Consider the following 8,443-nt stretch of genomic DNA (forward strand, 5'->3'; position numbering starts at 1 on the left):
AGTATGCTTCAACTCATGAAGGAATACAAAATATTGGATCACATTTCCAAAGTATATTCTCTTTTCACTAGACTCTTTCTTTATACTCTTTTATCTTCCCAATAATCTGGTAATGGCGGCAAAGATGAGACCCTGGCCAGGTACAAGGATGTGTGCCTGCGATCCCAGAGCTTGGCAAATAGATGGAGGAGCACTGGGGGTTACATAGAGACCAGCCTGGATTACATGAGACTCTTATCTCAAATAAAACAAAATAAAATAAAATAAAACCATGACCTCAGTTTCGCCTACCCAGTATCAGCGATTAGAGCCACAACCTTTCTACATTATCTTGGAATCCTATGGCAGCTGGGAGAAAATGTGGGCGGGTGCACTGCTTACTTGTTATGGCAACTGGACACAGCCCAGGTCATCTAGAAAGAGAGAAGCTCAGTTGAGAAAATGACCACCATCAGACTGGCCTATAGACAAGCCTTTTGGGGGATTTTTCTTGATTAGTAATTGAAGTGGGAGGGCACAGTCCACTGTTGGAGGCACCACTCTTAGGCAGGTGGGTCTGGCAGATATAAGAAAACAGGTTGAGCAAGCCATGGGGAGCAAGCCAGTCAGCAGCATCCCTCCATGGCCTCTGCATCAGCTCCTGCCTTTAGGTTCCTGTCCTGCCTCCCCCAGTGACGGTGTGACCAGGGAGCTGTAAACTGAAACAAACCCTCTTCTTCACAAGTAGGTTTTGGTCATGGTTATTTGAGCAATTGAAAGCATACTAAGATGACTTTATTAAAACCAGTCTAAAACAGTAGGTTGAATTAAAGCCCACTCTTGTAAGATGTATCTCAGACTTTTGGAGAATTTAAGAAACATGGCTTTTTATTGCATGTATGGAACAACAAATAGAACTCATGAATAATCAATTTTTATAATTAAGTCTCCTTGCTGAATACAAACCCAAAGGAAAGGGGATTAGAATCTTGCAAAAGTATTTATTCTCATGGGATCCCAGAGTCATTGACTAAACTAGCTAGATTTAAAATTGGTGGGCTATAGAGGCAATTGGATACCTCCGGTCATCTTATTTATTTTTGAGACAGGCTATCACTATGTAGCCCTGGCTGTCCTGGAATTTGCTATGTAAACAGGGCTGGCCTCAGACTCTCAGAGATCCATTTGCATAAGATTGAATCTTTATTACACAGTGATTAAAAAAGGCACTTTTTGCACAAAGTGAAAAATAGAATTTTGAGGTTTTGGAAGCGTGTGCTTCCTTCTTCCTTTGTTTATTTATTCTGCCAAGGCCCTGTCTGTGCCTTACCCTCTCCTTCCAACAAAGCTTGGCCACTTTCCATCCTGCTCACTATTTTCCCTTCTACGCTAACATCAAATTCAACTCCACTTCACAGATTTTGAAAGCACCCAGGAACAGTACCCAACTCAGAGAAGGAGAAAGAAACGTCTAAATTCAAAGGCTGAGCAAGGAAACCTCCTGCCAGGGAGTGCCTGGTCTCATCAACCACAAGACTTAGGTGTAATGAAAACTCCGCCAGAGCTCCCACAGGCTGATGTGCCTCCTCCCTCTCACGTCTCCGGGAACCCTTGGCACCAATTTCCTAAGGCACAGAAACCTGGCTCTCCCCTACGTTTTAGCCCAGAACTTCTCTAAGGTCCCAGCAGCGCTGGGGCGGCGCACTGGCTCCTAGGTTGCGGATGCTGCGGCCCTAGCCGGTCTGGAAAAGCAGGCTGTGCCTCGCAAGTCTGCAAGTTCGAGAGAAAGCAGGGGGCGAGGGGCTCTGTTTGGTAGCTCTGCCATCTCCTCTAGAAAGCACTTAGCGAGAATAAAATCACCCGCCCACCCCGGATACCTTCTATTGCAATTCTGACGTCCCGTCCTCCTTAAAGCCAGCATTTTTCTCCCTGGGAGAAAGCATTAGTTAATGATTGCCAGCCGCCTTCTCTGTCTGGCAGGCCACGTGACCTGGACACGTGACTTGGAGCCGGCTGAGACGGTTTCTCGTATTTGAATAAGCTCCTGCTTTTTATTGCAGTTACAAGTCTGTGGAAGCCGTGGGTGCAACGTGATTGCCTGGCGGTTACACAACGCCTGAGAGCTGTGCTCGCAGGCCGCTGCCAGCCAGCCGCTCCGGGGCTGACTTCTAAAGGAACAGAAAACAAACAGGACTTGGTGTTTTCCAAAGTGAGAGTCCGTTTTCCCTTTAGAAAAGGCATCTTGGCAATAGGCAAAACCCAACCTTGCCAAACTACTAGTCCTTTGGGGGCAAAATGATAAAACAACCGTGCAACAGGCGATTTTACCACGCGTTTCTCTTCTCTCTCCCCTCTCCCCAAAAAGACCTCAGATAGGTTCATTTTACGTTTATAAAAAGTGTACACTAAAAGAATTTGGTGGCATATACTTTTAATCCCAGGACTCCTGGAAGCAGAGGCAGGTAGAAATTTGAGAGCTCGGGGCCAACCTAGTCTACATAGTAAGTTACTGGCCAGCCTGAGCTACTCACTGTGAGAACACGTTTCCCTCCACCCTCATAATGCCACCCGAAAACCATCATCCACCCGTATCCCCCACCCCATATTAAAGGTACTAATACAATAGTAAGAGTGTTTGGCTTCCGTGTATTAAAGGTCCTAGAGTCAAACCCAGAGAGAGGGAGAAAAGGAGGAGGAAGGGAAGGAGGGAGGGAGGGAAAAGAAAAAGGCTCTATGATTAGTTTTAAATTTAAACTGCAAATGAAAAGGTCTTTTGTGGTTCCTTCCTTCTTTAATTTGTAAAATATTAATAGGTGAATTTTTATTTTCAGCATCTGGAAGAAGCTTCATAGGCAACATTATATGCATGCATATGAGTGAAAATATATGCAGATTAGCCTCTAGGGGGCCTTTCCCCCCCACCAAGATATCTTTACTGTGTGCTTCTTAGAATTGTCCAACTCCCCTGCAAATGTAGCCCTGCAATGTTTAGCTTTCTCCTGCCCGACCATGGTGACAATTATAAGAGATAGGACAGATGCCCTCCCCAGGTGGGACTGCAGAGGGAAGTCCCCATACCTGTCCTTTGAGGAGGCCTTTTCTCCAACCCAGGCCAAGAAGCTCTTAATGGTGAATTCATTCCACAGCCTGCTAGCTGTTATTGCAGGAGCCTTGGAAGCAGGAGTAACAACCAGAGACAGGCAGGCAGGCAGGTAGACAGACAGAGTGAGCCTGCCATCTCAGGACTTCCCTTCAGAGATCTCCAGGGCCCAGCCTGGCCTGGCCCAGGCTGAAGTAGCTGGTGAAGTCTGAGAGGCCCTTTTCTGTTCTAGCATTGCCAAGGGCCCTGCACTACTGGCTCAAAAGGCTCACGAATGTGCCAGCTGACTCATGCTGTGGTGGTTTGAACAAGAACGTCCCCCACAAGTTCATGAATTTGCCATAGTGCATTGGGGGTGGTTTAGGAGGTACCGCCAGGATGGGGTCAGGCTGAAAGAGCTTTGAGAGTTTAAAGACTCCATGCTGTATCCAGCTCACTATGCCTGCTCTGTGCTTGTGCTTCGAGATGTGAGCTCACATCTTCCTGCTGCTGCCCCTGGGGCTCTGCCCCCTTCTATTGGACTCTTACCCCTCTTGAATCTGAAGCCCAAATATTTTCTTTTCTTCTACAAGGTGACTTGCTTATGGTATTTTTACCATAGCAGCAGAAAAGGAACTAGAGCACACGGGGAACAAGAATTCAACCTTTGCTGGAAGGCACAGGTGTGACCCGGTTTCTTAGGGACCCTTCAAGCCAGCCTCAAGAGGCTCTCATGCACCTTCATTGATAAGGATCTGGTTGCTCTTGGCAGCAGGACTGTAAGAATTACAGGTGTGCTCCAGCGAGAACTGCACCTCAAACCTGAGAGGCCAAGGGAGCATCCTCATCCCTGCCCCTCCATAGCCAACCTTCAAGGCACCTATGGAGTGGGCCTGCCCAAAGTGCCTGGGGATCAGGTGTGGCTGACAGGATCCCAACACCACTCCACTCGTATTTACTGCTGAAAGGTGTGGAGAGAAACTTCCTTGCTTTGACTGGGCCGAACGCAGACCTCTGGGAGGCACTTCTCTTATTCAAACTACTGCAGGGCCCAGCCTCAGAAGACATAAAGGGTCTCAACCAGAGATGTCTGTATGCTCTCAGTCGTTGCAGCATCGTTCGAGTGCCTGTTCTTGGATGGATGAGGAAACAAAGTGTAGCTTGGAAATACACTCAGCTAAATATCCAGCCTTGTGGTGGTTTGAGTGAGAATAGGCTCCATCATTTGAATATTTGACCTTAGCTCTGGCGCTGTTTGGGAAAGCATGCAGCCTTGCTGGAGAAGGCACGTCACCAAGGGTGGGGTTTCGGAGTTTACAGACTTGCCCTGCTTCTACCTCCCGCTCTCTGCTTGTGGTCCAAGTTCTCTCAGTTTCCTGCTCCTGCCACCTTTTATGCCTCTTGCAGCCATGCCTTGTAACCATGGCAGGCTCTTGTTCGTCTGGGATCATAAGCCTGAAGCAAGAAACCAACAACAAACAAAACAAAACACCAACAACCAAAACCTCTTCCTTCCATAGTTGCTTTTGGTTGTGGGTTTTGTTTGCTTGCTTGCTTGCTCACTTGCTTGCTTGCTCACTTGCTTGCTTGCTTCAGCACAGCAACTGGTAACTAACACAAACCCCGACAAGGAAGAAGATTCTGGCTCAGCATGGAAGAACCTGGACACTGTGCTAAGCAAATGGATTTCATCACTGCCTGTGGTTATCGTACAATTCTCCCTCTATGAGGGGTCTAGAGGAGAATGTGGTAACTACAGGCTTAGGGAGGGGATAGCAAGGAGACAAGCCAGGACGTGGTAGGTAAGAAGCTTCACTGGAAAGACGAAAAGGCTCTGGAGACCCAGTGGACACAACAGTCAGCAAGCAGTGTAAATGTTCTCGATGCCACTCAACTGTCCACATAATGTATCAACACACTAAGCTGTATATTGTCAATATTCTACCACATAATGTTGCTAGCCTTTGGTCATCTCAAACAGCCTTTGGCCTGCTTAGGAATGACAAGTTCTTTGAAGATGTCATTTCCTTTGATGTCCTTGGAGATGAAAAGCCCTTGATGTCATCTTCTTGTCCTTTAGCCTTGGTTTTGTGGTACCCTCGGCCTTCGTGGGTGCATCCCCAGCCCTGCTCAGCCTTTTGGCAATTGGACAGATTTGCTGGCAAGAAAACATGGAGTATGTAAGGGGGAAGGTACAAGGTCAGTCGCAGCTATGGCCTATTTCCACTTCTGCCATCGGTGAGGGGTCATCGGTTTGAGAAGAACTAATCTTGGTCTGCATGGGTCATGTTTTTCTCACTTTTTAATAATAGATCTTGTAGAAGGTTCTGAAAAATCTGGAAGAAGGGTGAGCATGGGAGCTGGGCTGGGATTGTGAGGGAGGAAGATTGGAGGAAGTCTAAGGAGAAAGGAAGACAGGAAGCCACAAAAGTTCCCCAGGAATGTTCCACACCACATCGGATTGGTGATAAGGATAAGGATGGCCTTGTAGCATTGTCCCTATTCACAGCGAGCAGTCTCCACAATTCCTTCTTAAACTAAGAAGCGGGTCAGATACAGGAAATTTCTATTGCTGTTGTCCAGCATAGCACGGTCAGTCCATCTGTCCCCCACTTCTACTTTCATCAGCTGTCAACTTGACACACATATCCCTGAGGGTTAGGTTTGTTTGGTTTGGTTTGATTTTTGCTATTTAATGTAGGAGAGGCCAGCTCACTGTGAGGCATGTAGGCCTGGTTCCCAAAGCTCAACGAACCAGAAGCAGCATTCATCTATGGTCTCTGCTTCAGACTCTGCCTCCAGGTTCCTATCTACCTTAATAACCTCCAAGCCAGAGGTTCTCAACCTTCCTAATGCTCCGATGCTCTAATACAGTTCCTCACGTTGTGGTGATTCCCCCACCCACAACCAGAAAATTATATCATTGCTTTTTGATAACTGTAATTTTGCTACTGCTATGAATTGTGACATAAGAATCTTTGATTCCTGATTGTATTGCATGATCCTGTGAAAGGGTCATTCGACCCCCAAGGGGATTGTGACCACAAATCGAGAACTCTTTTCTTCCCAGGTTGCTTCCCCTCACGGTGTTTGTCACAGCCACAGAAATTGAAGTAGGACACCAGGTCAGAGCTCTCGGCTGAGCTCACAACAAAGAGGCTTAACAGATGGCAAAGTCATAAACAGAGCAGCCTCTAAGCCCTGGCTGCCACAACTGCCCTGAAAGTGTGTTCCGGCCCGTAACCCTTAAGCTTAGCACACGACAAGCTGTTCACGCACTGGTTCTATTATCATTACTACGACCATAGTCCACATCCCCAAACTAAGAGCTTCTAACGTAAAGTATATGCATATACTTAGATAAAAAGCAAATCCAGACTATTTCAAGCCAAGGCTTTCTGGAAACTTCCAGGCTACCTGTACTGGCCTTTCATGGGCTCACCATGAAAGCTGTTCCAACTTAACTATAAAGCTCACCTCAAATTTCCAATCTCTTGTGATCTATGGGACTAGTGGTGTATACAACTGATAACAAACTCAGCTTGCTGGGGTCAGTTCAACTTGCAGATACGCAGTAACAATGAAACATGAAAGACTGCAGCTGAGTGGCGGCAAGAAACAGGGTGGGGACTGGGCTGAACCAAGTCATTATGGAGAGAGGGGCTGCAAAGCAAGATTCAGGACAGATGGCCACAAATGACCGAAAAGTGATGGCAGTCTACATGGATTCCTTCAGAGTCAGTCAGGACTGGCAAGGGTACCCTTGTGCTGACATGGGGGGCAAAGGGAGGCACTGTGGGGAGATACCACAGCTCCATGCCTGCTGTGCCTCTGGAGCTTCGGATGGGTGAGTGCTTCAAGTACTTACATTAGTTTAGAACCCAGAAAGAAGTAAGTACTCTCTCCTTCAAACTGAATGTAAACTCTATATTGAGGGTTTGCTTTTGTTTTTGGTTTTGGGTGGGTGGGTTGGGGAGGGTCACTATGGAGACTGAAACTGACAAGAGAAGGCCGGGGTCATAGAGCCAGGAACCTCATGCTGCCCACAGATCTATTGGTCCTACTGGATAGCCAACTCAGGGGATCTGTTCCAAAACAGACCTGACCATAGATAAGCCAATTAGTGCCAAGTTGCTTTTGGCTTTTTGTTTGGTTTTCGAGACAGGGTTTTGCTGTCTTTCTTGGAACTTGACTGCCGTGGAACTCCCTCTGGCTGGCCTTGAACTCAGAGATCTGCCTGCCTCTGCCTCTCAAGTACTGGAACTAAAGGCATGTGCCACCACCACTACCCAGTAGTGCCAACTGGCAAGAAGGGATTGGTAGATCTGACCCTCGAAGCTTCCCACAGACAGCATGATTGGGCACAGAGACAGCTTTGGCAAAGTCAGTAAATATGGCCCAATCCTCGGCTGGCCTGGTCTTGCTCATGACACCAAGGGTAAAGAATAGCATTCCTGCACAACATGCGTCCCAAGAGCCTTTCAGGCTGCTTTCTTTGCAGCAATCATGGCTGACATAAACCAAGAATGTTTGCATCACTTGATTGGGATGCTTGAACCACATAGCTGACAGAGACACTTTGGGAAAAAAGAAGTGCTTGGAGAATATGAGATGTACTCGTCATGTGACCTCAGCTGCTGCCTCACACAGGGACTGGAGGTATTTCCAGCTTGGCTCATCCTAAGCTTCAGTAGTCAAGATTTCTTTTGACTTGAGTTGTTTCCTTAAGTAGGCTCACCTGCCAAAAAATGACATGTTCATTCATTCCTCGAAAATATTGATTCCCCGACTCGCAGGCAGAATGAAGGAACACAGCAGTGAGAGGCCTCCCAGCTGTACAGAGGAAGTTAGGGGCACCTGGAGGGCCTGTGTGAGCACAGAAGGAGTATGTCAATCAGCAGATACTATCAGGGCAAGCTTCTCCCCGGATGATAAGAGACCGAAGACAGGAGATGCAAAGGAAGGCAACATGGAAAAGGACACTTGGGTGCGACCATCTTTAAATTTTTTAATATCCCCACCCCCAACAGTGGGGATCAAGCCCTTGTACATCTAGGTACGTGCTCTATCACTGAGCACAGACCAGGCCTGTCCAAGGGTGAGAGACCCACACAGAGGAAAGTTCTAGAAGTCTGAAGCACATGAACCATATCTTACCTTGAATGATGTGAGAGCAGGCATCTCTCATGTGAGGCCTGAGTTCAGCCACACAGCCAGCCATTGGCACGGAGCTGCCAGCTCTCAGAGTTACAGCCTAGAACACAGAAAGCCAGGCCTCAGAAGTCTGTCTGTATGGAGGCCGTCACTTGCCTTTAACCCAGGCCACCTGGGATAGCTGCAGGTAGAGAATGCCAGGAGCGATAGAAGGCAGGCTGGGATTGATCC

The 8,443-nt window shown here is 47.5% G+C and overlaps 1 long non-coding RNA gene across 1 annotated transcript in view; it reads right to left on the reverse strand.

The window, feature by feature from the left end:
* LOC116068792 overlaps positions 1 to 1,977 on the reverse strand; it is a 21,272-nt gene extending 19,295 nt beyond the window's left edge. The window contains exon 1 of the long non-coding RNA XR_004109692.1: positions 1,857 to 1,977. This is a non-coding gene — a long non-coding RNA (uncharacterized LOC116068792). The remainder of the gene's footprint in view (positions 1 to 1,856) is intronic.
* Between the last annotated feature and the right edge of the window lie 6,466 nt (positions 1,978 to 8,443).

Source organism: Mastomys coucha, unplaced genomic scaffold, assembly GCF_008632895.1.
Source record: "Mastomys coucha isolate ucsf_1 unplaced genomic scaffold, UCSF_Mcou_1 pScaffold22, whole genome shotgun sequence".
NCBI classification, from domain to species: Eukaryota; Metazoa; Chordata; class Mammalia; order Rodentia; family Muridae; genus Mastomys; species Mastomys coucha.